This window comes from Prinia subflava, chromosome 1 (assembly GCF_021018805.1).
Source record: "Prinia subflava isolate CZ2003 ecotype Zambia chromosome 1, Cam_Psub_1.2, whole genome shotgun sequence".
NCBI lineage: Eukaryota > Metazoa > Chordata > Aves > Passeriformes > Cisticolidae > Prinia > Prinia subflava.
In genome coordinates, this window is record NC_086247.1 from 41871074 (window position 1) to 41885685 (window position 14612).

General features: G+C 40.2%; 1 long non-coding RNA gene across 3 annotated transcripts in view; it reads right to left on the reverse strand.

Moving 5' to 3' along the window:
• The window catches only part of LOC134549043 (uncharacterized), a 60629-nt gene that overhangs the window by 14222 nt on the left and 31795 nt on the right, over positions 1-14612 (reverse strand). For all 3 annotated transcript variants that reach the window (XR_010079985.1, XR_010079986.1, XR_010079984.1), the window contains 2 exons: positions 3999-4063; positions 1268-1375 (listed from right to left, as the gene is read on the reverse strand). This is a non-coding gene — a long non-coding RNA (uncharacterized LOC134549043). The remainder of the gene's footprint in view (positions 1-1267; positions 1376-3998; positions 4064-14612) is intronic.

A 14612-nucleotide genomic window follows, 5' to 3' on the forward strand; every position in this document is an offset into this window, starting at 1 on the left:
AACCTCCTATTGCTGAAGAAGGAAAAATTACTCTTAATAATAAAATTATTAAAAAATAAAATCCTGATTATGTACATTTGGTCTCATTCTACTACATTCCAATGTTTTCTGCAAATTCAAATAGCCTGACATGTATATTAAGCTTAAAACGTCATCAGTCCAGTTCTGCAGAGCAAGACATCAGTCCCACTGATCATTTCTGTCTCTCAAGAGCAGGCTCTGGATAAATTAGAGCCGTTATTAATCATAATAATACATCTATGTCTTGCTTCTGAGATTCTTGAGACGTTTTCCAGAAAGTTCAAACTGGCATGATGTTAGCAAAAAAAAAAAATTAAAGCATGGATCTTAACTCTCCAGTGTATCCTTCAGGAACTGAATAGCTCTCACAGCATAATATTTCTGACAGGAAATATACACTTGAGATGTTTTAAGCCTGAAATGTCACATACACAACAGAGCTTAAGCCTGAGAAGCCTCCCCTGTTTCTGAGATCATAACAGTAGTATTATCATTAAGAGGATAAAATGCCACTTCCTTGCTTCCCATACCCCAATTCAAATGAAACGTGAGTCACTAAATGAATTTCATCTAAGCCTAATGGAACAATTTCAGCCTGTCCTGGACAACTCTCCTGCCCAATTCCCTCACACACATTATTTCTGCTCTCTTGGTTTTCATATCCGCCTCTGCCCAATCACTTGTGGCAGGTTCTACTGGTAAAGCAAATGCTTTGCTGCTGTTTTTCCCCTTAGAATTACAGATCACTGAAGAAGTAGCTTGAAACATTTCCACTGGAGAAAAATGTGATGAAATTGTTAAAGATTGAGCAGCCTTGAAACACTAGTAGGCTATTGGCATGAGGATTATTCCCAGACACAATCTTTCCTTTGGAACCTGGTGTCAAAGTTTGCAATATTTGTTCGCTTCATGCCTCCTCAGCATAGCCTGTCTCTCTGGCTGATTTTCTTCCTTTCTTTATCTGAAGCTGGCATTTTTTCCACTCTCAATAATTAAGCTGTCTCGATGCTAGAGACATGCCTATTTTATCACATGTATGTCTCGTACACAGTTGAAAAAGGAGAACTCCAAGGGAGAAGGCGGCTGGCGTCTCTGCTGTTGAAACGGTTTCAATCTGGCCTGAATACTTTGCCTGCAGTGCTGCAACCCACAAGGGGGTCTTAACCTCTGAAACCTGCTGACTCAAGAGTAATTGGCCAGCATGATGCCACTGTGACCATCAAGTGGAACAAATAAAATTACCCACCATTTCAGTGCCATGATTGTCCTCTCCCACTGCGTGATTCCATGAATCCCCCCGAGGACTGACCTGCTTATAATAAACAAATTGTTTTCTGGGCTCCTTTTCCATTGCCTGTAGGGGAGTAACAAGAAGACAGAGCCAAGCTGTGTTAACTATATTTAATGGTCTTTTTTCTTTTCCTTAAATTGCATCAGATGGTGAAGATGACTAGATACAGTATGATCTTTTAAAATTATATCCTCAAGAAGGAATTAGAAAACAGCATCTCTACAAGGAAAGTCAAGTTTACATAGCAATAAAAAGTTGTAAATTTGAAGAATTCAAGAGGATTACACATATCCAAGTCGGATGACTTAATTCCTCTTCTTGAGAACGACAGCTTAAAAGCAGAGATTCTCTTACTCTGTACACAATTTTGTAATTTGTTTGCACGAGAGCAAGCTGTTTACACTGTGCTACATAAAGGTGCTTGCCAAAACTTACTATCTCCTATAACAGTGTAAAACCAGAATATCTCTCATGATGGCAGTGGGTTTAATCAGATACACATCAGCGTAACTGAGAACTAAATTTGGTTTTACACCCCGTCTAAAAGAAGGTCACTAAAGATCAGAGGGGGACAGATAGGGGGAGGGCGGGATAGTGGGGAAGGAGATAGTTCTTGTTCTCTTGGTTTTCCTTCTTTATGACCTTGTAATAGCATCCTCAATATCTGGATTCATGCGGAGGAGATAATATGGCCTGGTAAACACATCAGCAGGACAAGTAGTGTGAAACTTTATTTTAGTATTTTCAGTAACTGCCTGAGCTGATAATGGCCCTAATGTGGCCACAATTGACTGCAGAGTGTAGATTTAGTCCCAGTCCCATAAAGTTTTGTACTAACACTGTGTGAAATTGCAGTTATGTTGAGTTTTCAGCCTTCCACTGAACAAGAGCAAAACTCAGAGCATGAAGATATATGTGAACTGCTTCTTTAGGCAAGCAGGTAGAGGAGCCCAATGACTTTTGCAGAATCAAATCATGATGCAGAACAAACTGAGGAGACTGAGAAGTACAGTGAGCTACTCTGCCGTGACTAACAATAACCATATTAAAAAACTGTTCATGTATTTCTGAAAACACAGTTTGCTGTTTGTTGCCAGCCATTTCATTTAGACCCAATTTACTTAAATTGTGTGCCTAAATGTGGGCAGACTATGAGGCATATTGTTAAAACAAGGTCTTAAAAAACCAAGAAAAAACTAATACTTTATCTTCCCAGCAGTTTTTTTAATTGTAGTTTGTGATCACTTTGTATCGCCTCTAAATCCACTTCATTTCACTTGTTAAGCTATTTTGAGGGGTATTTTACACACAGTTTCGGTTTTCTTTCCGAGTTCTGAAACCAATGCAGTAAGAGTATTTTAAAAAATAGCAAGAGTGCTTATCTAGTTATTTCCATCCAAAGTAATCTCCAAGTCTGAACAGACCATTTAATCTGGAACAGTTCTTGTAAATTGGAAGGAGTCTGATCCCTGTTTCAAATTTAGCGTGCATCCTCCTGTTCATTTTATTTCCCAGCAGATAAGGAGTAAATCAAGTCTGCAGTGCTTCTGTCATACAGAAGTCTTCTCCTTATCTACATACAATTTCTTTCTCCCTAGCTTCCCTTTTACTGCTGCAAGCCTTTGTATGTCAAACAAGGGAGAGAATAAAACCAAAGAAATTTGTATTTGGGACCCTAAAAATGCCAAGATGGGAAGGACATATTGGTTGTGCTTTTCAATCTGCTTCTCTCATTTGTATTCTGTTACATTACTTCTCCTGACTGTTTCAAATCCTACTTTCAAGTGGTTTGCAGTCACAGTTATGAAGTACATTTGTCTGCATCTCTGCTGTAAGGGAATAATAAGCATTGACTGGTGGATCTACTTGTCTTATACATGAAGCATCATTCTCAGTCAGACTGTATAATAGATAGATAAAACATGTGATACAAGAATTCCTTTCTATAAATAAACCCATGGAAAATAGTCTTCATCACATTGAGGTATTTGATTCACAGTGGAGAGCTCTTTGGGACTGGAGGAATGCATCACCTCATGGAAAGGATTTGAGAACTCAGGGGTAATATGCACCTGAGTATCACGATCAAAATTGTTCAGTGCCTAGACATGTGTAACTTATCATGTTATGGAGCAATCATATGCTCAAGCCCCCATATGTGAAAAATTTTCCAAGTATTTTCGTAGCCAGTAGGCAGCTCATGCATTTGCCATATCACACACACAATACGTAGATCATATGCTACCCACAGAGGTCTTTTGTCATTCACAGAGCTCTTTGGGTCTCTGCTCCAGAGAGTTTGGAGGACTGTCACCTGTCTCAGAAGCCACACAACCTTCTGATTGCATAGCATACAATTGCATATACAAACATATTGAATACTAATGCACTAATACCTCCTCCCTATCTAGAACTAGGTGAAATTGGAGGCTGAGCATGGAATCAGGGCAGTGAAGATTTATTTCCTTTGCTGAGAGGTCTTTGGTGGTGGCATTGTTTGTGGAATGGTATCTAGTCAAGTATCCTCGAACAGGGGCATTTTTCCTTTTTTTTTCCTATTGTTTTCTCTTAAAGTTGGTTGTATTAGCTCAGTCTTTCAATTATCTTTGCTGATACCCAGACGATTTGGGCAGACTTAAGCAAGCTGCCCAGCAAGGACCTGGGACCAAGGATGCTGGCTTCTTACTCATCAAGATCCCTGAGCGGGCTGCCAGAAACAGTCAGCTTGGGCAGAGACAGGCATGTTGAAATCTGGAAGAGAAGATATTTGCACAGTTTTAATGCCTTAGGAACTATGGAAGGCTATAGACTTTACTAGGAAAGAGGGAAAACAGATACGAACATGAAGAACAATCTCTGGCGGATAGCTCTGCTTCTCTGCGAAATGTAATCCCCAAATACTCTGGCAAGAAGATAGATCATTATACCATAATGACAAGCATTAGTCCCAGGTCTCAGTTTTTCAAAGAAACCAAGTTTAAAAATAGACTTCCGAAACCTTAAGGCCTGGAACCTTGTGCAGACATTAAGATTTGTCTGCAGCTCCTTGCCTTACTCCTACATTTTTCCATCTGCAAACCACTGCACAAGACAGACCTGCACTTTATAGTTCTCCGTGAAGCAATATGTCACCTCTATACTACTGTGATCTTATGAAAAAAGGAAGTCCTGTCAGTAGTAATCTCAGATTCCTTCAGTTATCATAAATTAAAACTGCCCACTTCTGTCTTGCAACATGAAATTTTTACTGTGTGCACATGCTTGTGCCTATTTGTACATGCTTTTTAAGGTCTTTGTGGTATTTTTTGGTAAAATCCTAATGGCAATTTACCATAGTAATTCTCTAAATGTTACTTAGCATCTACTGAGACATAAACTCACAAAAACTTTGTGACTAACTCTTGCTGATAAACATATCCTTGAAGTAATTATTGGTTTAAATCATAGGAAGTGCAAGTTTGTGTCTGTGTAGTCAAATGGCATCTGGAAGCCCTGCGAATTTTTTTGTGGCCTTGCTGCAGGAATATTCATAAATTTGGCAAATGTATGTGTAAACTTTCTGACCCTGTGTATGCCCTTCTGTGAGACAATTACATGTACTCTTCCCAGTTTCTAAAGAGGAATATGCAGCCTCCGGTCACTAAGATGGGCACAGTTTATTGCAGTTCCAGGTGGAGCATATTAGGAGCCTACAGTTAATATTGTACAGCAGGGGCAAGATTCTAATGACTTTTACCTTGCAAAAAGTGACAAAATATTTTCTGTTTCTCATACTGAATTTCTGTTGTCTTTGTTAAGGTCAGTGGTCTTTGTTATATTTTTGTAAGACAGCCAAAGCAGTAGTAATAACAAATACATTAATTCTGCCTTATTTGACTAGTCTATATTCTCTATTTTTTGTTTCTTTGTTTGTTTTTCAAACACAGTTAAGACACCTTTATTAAAAATAGAACAGGTTTTTACTTGTTATGAGGATACCAGGAATCAGATTCTAGGAGTGATGTTGAGTAATTATAGGGATTTCTTGTACAGATTTTGTAGTGGCAAAATATGATGTGGTTTCAGACACTGCAGGTAAACTAAAGGCCTTTCTGTATTTTGATCCATTCTGAATAGTCCTTATAACTCTGCAGCAAACTTAGGGCCAACAGAAAAAGACTAGGGGTCATGATGATTAACATGACAAGAAAATGAAGAGGTCAACTAAAGGTATTGCCATCATCCATAGTCTTTGTCACAACAGGTGATTTGTGGGGTTAAATCCTGCAGAAGAAAAAAAATATAAACATTGAAAATTCTCTGCCAGTACAACCTCGGGAAAGAAGGCAATGGATTTTGATGCCAAAATGACAGGTGGGTTTGATGCTGTGTGAGGACCAGAAGCCATGCAAGCACCTGGAGTCTGCTATTAGTGCATCCATTCACCTGTCTCTAGCCATGGCCAGTGACTAAATGCTTCAAAAGAATGAAAATAAGTAAACAATGTAGAGGCCAAGATATACATCAAGGGAGAAATGGAAATGGGAATTCCTTCCCAGCCAGTGTAAATATGGTACAAAACAATCATACAGCACACAGAAATCACACATCCCCTTGGGATTACCGGTAGATCACCCACTTACAAACATGCACTTTTAAATTCTGAATTTTGTTTTCTCTAAACATGAAAAACTCTTCTTTTAGCAACATTATAGTCTTTTCTCTTCACTACCTGTTTGAAAGGTCTTTCCAGGACATTGCCCCCAAAATCCTTAGAAACCTCTGAAATCTAGTCCCCAAACCCTGGGCTGCAGCATTGGGCAGCAATGTAGACTTACAGCTAGAATAAAGCCAGCAGGTAATTCACACTGTTTGTCCAGCATGTTAAAAATAGAAGATGTGGGTAAGTCAAGAATTTACAGTCCTTCTTATGGCCTTTGTCCCCTTTGCAACATTCATCCCTAGAACTGCTCTGAGTCCATGGAAAAGGTGCTGCTAGGGGAGCACAAAAACCTTGATTGAAGTGGTTACAGCTTTTTGGACCTGGAAGGATTTCAACTCCTATCTTGGACAGGTTCAGAAAATAGTCGAGACATTACTTAGTTCAGCTGCAGTGCACTCTGGGGAGATATGTAGGGGAGACTGTTTTACATCTTCCACTCCGGGCAGTTGTGAAGTCACACAACGTGATAGGCTCAAGTTTTATGTCATTGTGATGAAGGTCAGTCTTAGTTCCATCTTGCAGCTATGCAATTTTTCTTGCAAGATCTTCATTCTTCGTATATTAGGGTGTTTGTATGGCTCTTTGGGGCAGATTTTTGTATTTTGCAGGGAGGGGGGGAGTCTGGTTGGTTTGTTATTTGGTTTTTGGTTTGGTTTTTTATTTTTTCACAGTGTTTTATCTTTGACTTGTAAATGCTTCAATGTAAAACTAGTGTTACTTTAAGAGAATTCCATTTATCACAGGGCTTTGGTGATATCAGTATTTTGTGACTAATAACACTTAAGTGAAACATGGATAATACAGCTGCTGTGATTGCAAACCTGAGGTAATAGAACTGCTATCATTTTAAAAATTAATATTGCAGAAATAATGGTAAACTTGAGAGGCAGTTAAAGGGACAGTTTTGTCACACTTTAATCACAAGGAGATTCTTAAAATATTTTTATAGAATTATAGTATAATAGAATGTTTTGTGTTGGAAGGAGTCTTAAAGATCATATATATATAAGTATAACCTACCTGTCACTGGCAGGGACATTTCCCACCAGACCAGATTGCTCAAAGCTCCATCCAACTTGTCCTTGAACACTGCCTGAAATAGGGGGTCCACAACTTCTCTGGACAACCTGTCCCAGTGCCTCATCACCCTCACAATAAAGAAATTCTTGTGTGTACTTAATCAAAATTTCTCTCTTTCACTTTGAACCCATTACTCCTTGTCCTGTCACTACAGTTCAAATTACTAAAATACCAAAGCATTTGATGAAAATAATTATGTTGCATAGACATTGCAAAATATTAAATGGAAAACAACATTCTGTTTCTATATGCAGGGTGAAATTAAGTATTTTCTTCCCAGTGTAATTTTTTTAACAAGACCAGAGCAAGAACAGGGAGGCTGTATTTTGGGTTTTTGGGAACTACAGGTCTAGAACTTGCAACATATTATCTCAGAAAACATTAGGCAGGCAACATAAAGATTAAATATTAATTGAACATATTTCTGATCTGCCAGTGACTGGTGGTGCTTTTCCTTAAGACTACTGAGGAACTGGGAGCTTTGAATTAATAATCCCCAGTAACAGAGTACAAACCTTGCTGGGCTTATGAAGAGATGGGCCCAGTTACTGGGATTTTTAAAACATCATTTTATACATGAAACAAAGAGATTCTGAGGGAGGAGAGGGAAGGTGGTGAGAACTATAACAAGTTACTCATCTGTGGCACCTGCACATCTTGCTAATTCATCTGTGGTGGTTTGCATGTTTGGGATTGTTCAGAATGGTTAATTTAACACTATGAAATCCCATCTTTTCAGTCAGCTGTACAGGGCCTCTCTCAAAATTCAAACCCAGTGATGACCTTTTGCCTAATGTATGAGGCCAAACAAACACAACGATTTTAAAGGCTCCCTCTGCTTATTTTAAGTGCTATAAAACATGCTTTACAGAATATAAAGTGTCTTTAGTAACTGAAATAAAAGGCTTCTTTAGATTTTGATCCATTCCTTCTGGTGCACTTGTTTCCACAGATACATGCTTTACAAGAAATACAGCCTAATTTCTTTCACATACTCCAGGCAATAAAGAAATAAACCAAAATAAAGCCCGATACTGCAATGTAATGAGAACCTTCCGGGAGTGGATGTGGCATCCACCTCCTTTGTTTCACACAGCTGTGTACTTCATATATTGGCAAGATGGATGGAGGCAGTGTCACTGGAGGCAATTCACACCTTTTGTCAGAGGATTCGAAAGGAGACCATTTACATCATTTTCACAAGGATGATTTGGAAAATGCTTTCCCATAAGCTGGAAGGACCTTCAAAGCCTTGCTTTCAAGCACTGATGTTCCTTACTGTGAAGGATATCTTGCAATTCACTAATAGCAATATTCTTAGTTGGTCATTTCCAGATGCTTGACTGTGGTGGAAATCTCAGGGCAGATGTGCATTTGAGATTAATTTATTCGTTTTTGTTGCCTTAGAGGACACAGTGGTAACACATTACCTCAGTACAACAAAATAGCACAGATATGGGAAAGTCATCTAGTCCCTCTCGCTGACAGTGCAGGCTTGCCCTCTGCAGTGTGCTCCCCAGTGCTTAGTCCAGTCTATTTTTAAATGGCCTAAGTGATGAGAATTTCTGCAGAGGAGAGTTCACAGGCAAGCCTCTTTTCTCTAACAAAGCTTTGGATAGATAAAGAATAATAATAGTAGTTCTATTTATTAAGATTTCTCTCTTTCACCCATCAAAGTCCTTGGGGTGCTAAGCAGACACCTCAAACCTATTTCTTGTCCTAGCTGAGTTCAGCAAGATTTTGAAGAGATCAGTAAAAAAAAACAACACTAAAGCAAAAGAGTTCTTTCAGACATGCCACTCAGGAATAAAGGGCTCTTACTGTAAGAATTGTTGCAGAAAATCCTCTCAGCAGAACCCCAAACAGTTCAAGCTCTATGGCCAAATTCATGGAGGTGCTTAGCAGCAGATTCAAGGCTCTTGAGGCTCCTCTGTATCTCACAAATCTAGACCTGCACTAATGGAAACCTAGGAAGACCATATTTCTGAGCAAGGCTATCAAGGAAAAAGAAAAACAGTAAGGAACTGTCATTTTGCTTTCCCCATTTGCATTAAATTTATAAAGTCAGTGTTACAATTTTAATTATATTGAAAATCTTCCATTTGTATCTGCTAAATCCTGATTTACTGGTATCTGAAGTCATTTGCCTTGTAATATTAAATGTGAGGAATGGAACCAAAAGCTTCACTATCATCAAATTCAAACAAATGTCTTCAGGAAAAAGCATTAACCAAAAGCTAAGTCAAGTGCCTGTCTTCCATCCGTGTTTATCAATGCTAAAACCCTACTGGTTGCTACTTGCACCAGAAGAATATTGCAACTTCTGTAAGAAAAAAAAAAAAAAAAGGTTATATTTCTTTTTGACAGAACCATTAAGGAACTCTGTAATGTTTCAATCTGTGGTCACTGCTCTGTTTTGCTTGGCTTGCTAAAGCCTCAGCCTCAGCTGGCATTTCCTAAATTAACAGCACATTCACTCCCCACATTAAGACAGTCAGGCAAATGGTTCAGCCTAAACTAAGCAGTTTGACACTCATGTGCTTCAGCAAAGCTGAACAGCATCTCATGACGCTTACATGATTAGATGATATCATAATCATATGATAAAAAGCCATTAGGCCAAGACCAAAATCTAAAACATAGGTCATTATGTTAGATGTAAAAAAGCATACCCATTTAACAGAAGAAAAAAAAAAAAAAAAAAAAAAAAAAACCAACAAAAAAGAGTTCTGACACCAGGGAACATCTGGCTAATATTTACATCTCCTGTTTAATTTGGATGCTTCAGTTTAGTTTTCAAGATGGCAGTGTATAGAAACAAATTAAGCCAATCACTCCATCCGCAGTTTAGAAAACCAAGATTTGTTTATAGTTTCTCATATTAATACCTCATCCACTTGGCCAAAATGCCTCGTGAAAAATATACCTCAAAGACACAATTCCTCTTTAGTAACAAAGCTGTAATTCAGCATAATTCTTTGTTGATGGGATGAAAAAGGGAGTCATGTAAACTTGGGGTACTGAGATGAACAGATAAAGTCGAGCCATAGGAAATGAAACAGTCTTCAGTGCTGCAGGATTAAACTTTAGTCCAACAAGAAAGCCAACAGAATTAGCAATTTGGGCTCCATCCTACTTTCCTTTAAATCAATGGGATTTTGTCACTGACACCAGTCAGAGTACCACCACAGACATGTTCAGTGTTAAAATAATGTGAGCTGGATACAAGCTTGCTGAATGAGCCCTGTGCCTGGGAATCCGCAAGTTTAATTCTGTGATGAGTTTGATAAAGTGCTTATTTCAAAGAGCAGTTCAAAACAAGAAGCAATTCAGCAATGCATATGTAGAATATCATAAAATATTATCTCTTAGAGGAAAACTGGCCAAGTGACAATATTCTTATGTCATAGGTAATTAGGTAAGCTTCAGAACATTCAAGTTAATAAAAGGAGATACCTATTTCAAAATACTAGAGAGAATCCAAGGCCTGAAGTCAAAACTTTTTGTTACAAACCCGGGACAGACATAGAAATTAATAAATCAGCTTCCCTACTATTGCATATAGAAGGGATCTACCAGGCCAAAATCTATTCAACTGAGTATTTTTGGAGTTTGGAGGGTATAAATAATGATATTAGCATGAGTGACCTACAGCGTCCAAACCCAAAATCTAGATAAACAGTCCCAGTGGTTTGAGCTCTTTCTAGTCTGCTTTTCAAGAGGCAGAAGAAAAACCCAAGCAAGCTTGCTGAATGTTTCTCATGTCTGTTTAGACTGCCATGACAAAAACACAGCATAGACACTCAAAAATCAGTGCTAAATTATCCAGCTTTATTCTAGCAGGCAATTCACCCACAACTGCAAGGAGCTTAGGGCTGGAAGCAAACCCAGCTGTAACTCAAGAGTGCCAGCAACATAACCCTGATGTCAGGTTTGTATTGCCCAGCAAGCCCACGGCCTGAGCTCCCACAGCAGAAAGCTGAGGGGAGCCCTGTGTGTCTGGAGTGTGTCTGTGTGTCTGGAGTGTGTCTGTGTGTCTGCTGCTGCCTGACTCACTGGAGGTGGTGGCAGAGGCAGGGCAGGGTGGCAGCAGCAACATCAGAAAAAGCAGTGGGAGCAGCAGACTGGTGCAGCAAAGGAGTCAGCACACTGTAGTGAACGTGCCTGAGGAAGTAAGGGGTTAGTTCCCCCCAGGGACCACTTCCAAAGGGCACTGTGGATAAGGTGGTATCACATTTGTCTCCCTCCATCTTCTGCTACCCCAGAAGACACTGTTCCTCAAAGCACCTCCCATGTCCTCCTGGCACACCTCTGTGTATGCAGCACACACATTCAATCTGTGCTATAAAAACACTTCTTGCAACATAGCCCTCAGCTATTTCCAATACTTTGAACTGAATAGCCAAGACTGACATGGTGATTATGTCTTGGGGTCACAGAGATACCCCACAGCCCAGAGGATACCCAAGGTTTCTTGCAGGGGTGCAAAGCCCAGCTACTCATACTGGTAATTAAGCATGCCTGGGACTGGTCTCTGGCTCTGAGGCCAGCTGGCAAGGAAGAGCACCCCCATCCCACTAGAAGAGGGGGGCTGTGCCCAGCTGGCCTACTGGGAATGGTCTCAGGACCATGATGACCTCTGGACCATCTCTGGTAAATGTCTGACTGTTCTGGTGGGCAGGGACAGGGACCAGCCTCATAACACAGTAGTTTCGCCAATCCAGCTATTTTTAATCCAAACATCTCATTTACTAGTAAAGCTGTAGTTCACCAGACCCTCCTGCCCTGAGGAGAGCTGACCCTGAGCAGGCTGGGGGCCAGAGGATGATCCATGGCCATCTTTTGTTTTTAGAGGAATAAATATAGCCACAAGGGCTATATGCTGTGTGGCTATGGGCGTGTGGTGCCTTAAGCCCTGCTTTTCCAAGGAAGCAGAGACATGTGCCTCCCTGCAGTACTGACAGGGAATCTATTTCTTCATTCATAAAAAGTGACAGTTCAGATTTGTTTTAATGGGAAGGGTCACCTGTGTGTCCCCTCAGTCACTTTGGTGAGCATGTGTCGCATTTTGCCCTCCCAAAGGTGATGGAAGGGTACAGCCAGGTGCAGCACAAAGTGGGCGTAGGAGGAGGCAGGGAGGGAGAACTGCTGTGCCCAGATTGTGGTGATTCTCTGCAGCTCTGCACAGGAAAAAAAATTCTCATGTAGCAGTGAGTGTGGGCACTAGACACATTTCTTGTTCAGTGAGCCATGAGACAGAGGTACAAGAGCAGGTAAACATGCTTTCCTACACTCAGTCAGATCTGACATTTTTTATACATTGATTTATAATTTCTACAGAACCAATGCAGGAGAGTACCAGATGAAAAGGGTAGCTAGCTTAAAGTTGCGAGGAACTATTCCTCCCAACCCAACCCTCAAAAGTAACCCTTTTAGGAAGTAAAAATATATTTTCCGTTTCCTAGAGCGGCTGGTTTAGCAATGCTTTGCCGATATGCTGTTTGATATCCTCCTTTGTTAAGATATTTAACATGCCTTTGCAAATTTGAGTGGCCGAAAGTTTTTCTTCCATATAAAAATCTATTTCATTCTTTTCCTTCATATTTTTCCTCCTCTGTCTTAGTGGATAACAGAAATGGAGTGACACAAATAGGAAGTTCAGGTTTATCCCTTCCAAATTGCTCAGCCTGTGCTTCCAAAAATGCTCAGGGAAAATGAATGGGAACTTGCAGGCAGGATATAAAGCTTTCAGTGTTGCAGAAGTGACGCAGTCATTTAAAAGGCCAGCTTGGAAAACAGTGTGCTTCTTCCTTTGACATCCTCCCAAGAATGTCTGCATCAGCCAACTTGCTCAAAGTGGCAAAAGTCATTACAGATAAACACAGTGGATTGTTTATTTTGGAAAGGGACTGGAGCATAACTCTCTGAAGTAAAGCACAGGGCGGTTCTTTCTTTACCTGCTGCGGGACCCAGCAGAGAGGCAAGGTGCTGCATGCTTTGTGCTCAGATGACTAACAAGACCTTTGTCTGGGCTTGAACTCTCATTCCTGTTCTCAGTTCCTGACATACCTCGGATCCCCCTGCCGCCCGCTGAGCCCAGGCTGGTGCACTGCGATGGTGAGCCTCTGGGTACGGAATGCCACTGGGATCCACGGGGAGACAAAGCCCCTCAGAAAGGAAAGCAGCCTCGGGCCACTCTAATTACAAGTCCCTGCACTGCTTGAAGGTACTCAGCTGACATGCCTGAACTGTGCAAAGACCTTCAAGTGAACTATTATACAAAGCTCAATGTATCACATGGTTGCGAGGCAGCTGCTAAGTCTCACTGTAAATGAGGCACAGAGATGATAAGTCACATACTCTCATACACAATGTGCTTAAGGAAACCCCCACCCTTCGGATTTTACTGCCTCAGGCTAGGATGAAGCTTGGGAGGTGAAGGGGAGGGAGTGGGATGTGGGAAAGAGTTTTATGTGAAGACGTCCTAGTCTACATTAAGGATGTGTTTACTCCTAGTAGCTTTGGCAAGTTAATCATAACATGCATTTAAGTTCTTTCAAAAACATACCCCAAAGTGGATTTTTTCTAAATGTCACTTCCCTGTTTAAACCAGCATAAAACTGTATATCCAGATAAATCTCCCACAGGAGACACAGAAAGCAATGGTTGCTAACATTTGGGTTCTCCTTTGCCCAATTTGCCTGGATACACACAAGCCTGAAATGTGTATTTCGGTTCAGATGGCAGCACTGTAATGGACGTGCATCTGATTGCACAGATATGCAACACAGCAAGAGCAGCATGATTAAGAAGAAAAATCTCGCAAAACAGACAAGACAGATGCTATAACCTGCAGCAATATATACATTGCCTGTGATCATCTTAAAGACGACAGAATGCTGTAGTGAAGGCTAAATGGCTGCAGAGTGGTGCCTTTAACACACCCAGGAAGGGGTTTCCCACAACCCTGCAACATCCTGGGACTGTAGTTATTTCTGAAATCCAGATCAATGGAAATGCAGGGTTGGGAGGGAGCTGGATAAGCCGTCCAGCTTGTTATGCTGAGAAGGGTGCTGCAGTCAGTGTGATGCTGAAATGGGAACTCAAATGCCTCGGAGCTACTATTTCAGGCTCTCTACACTGTCAGTAGGTGGCTCATCTTTTCAAGATTTTCCATCCATCCATAATAAAAAGTAAATATATGCCTACTAAAGTTAAAAAAAAAAATCTATATATCATGAAACTATTGCAAACCAATAATGCAAATGCAAATTTAATTCTCTTTTGAAAATGTATGGAAAAGAAATCACAAAGCTTATCTAACTGGCATGTGTATGTTTCTGGACAAGCATATCCACCCTAGTCTTTCACACATTCTTCAATTAATCTTCAAGCAGCAGTTTTGAAGCAAAATTTTCACCATGTAAAAGATGAGCACATAAAAGTTATTTTTCAATCAAAAAGTGATAGCACATTACCAAATATATATGGTTCTTTAGACTGTGTTACAAAATCCTT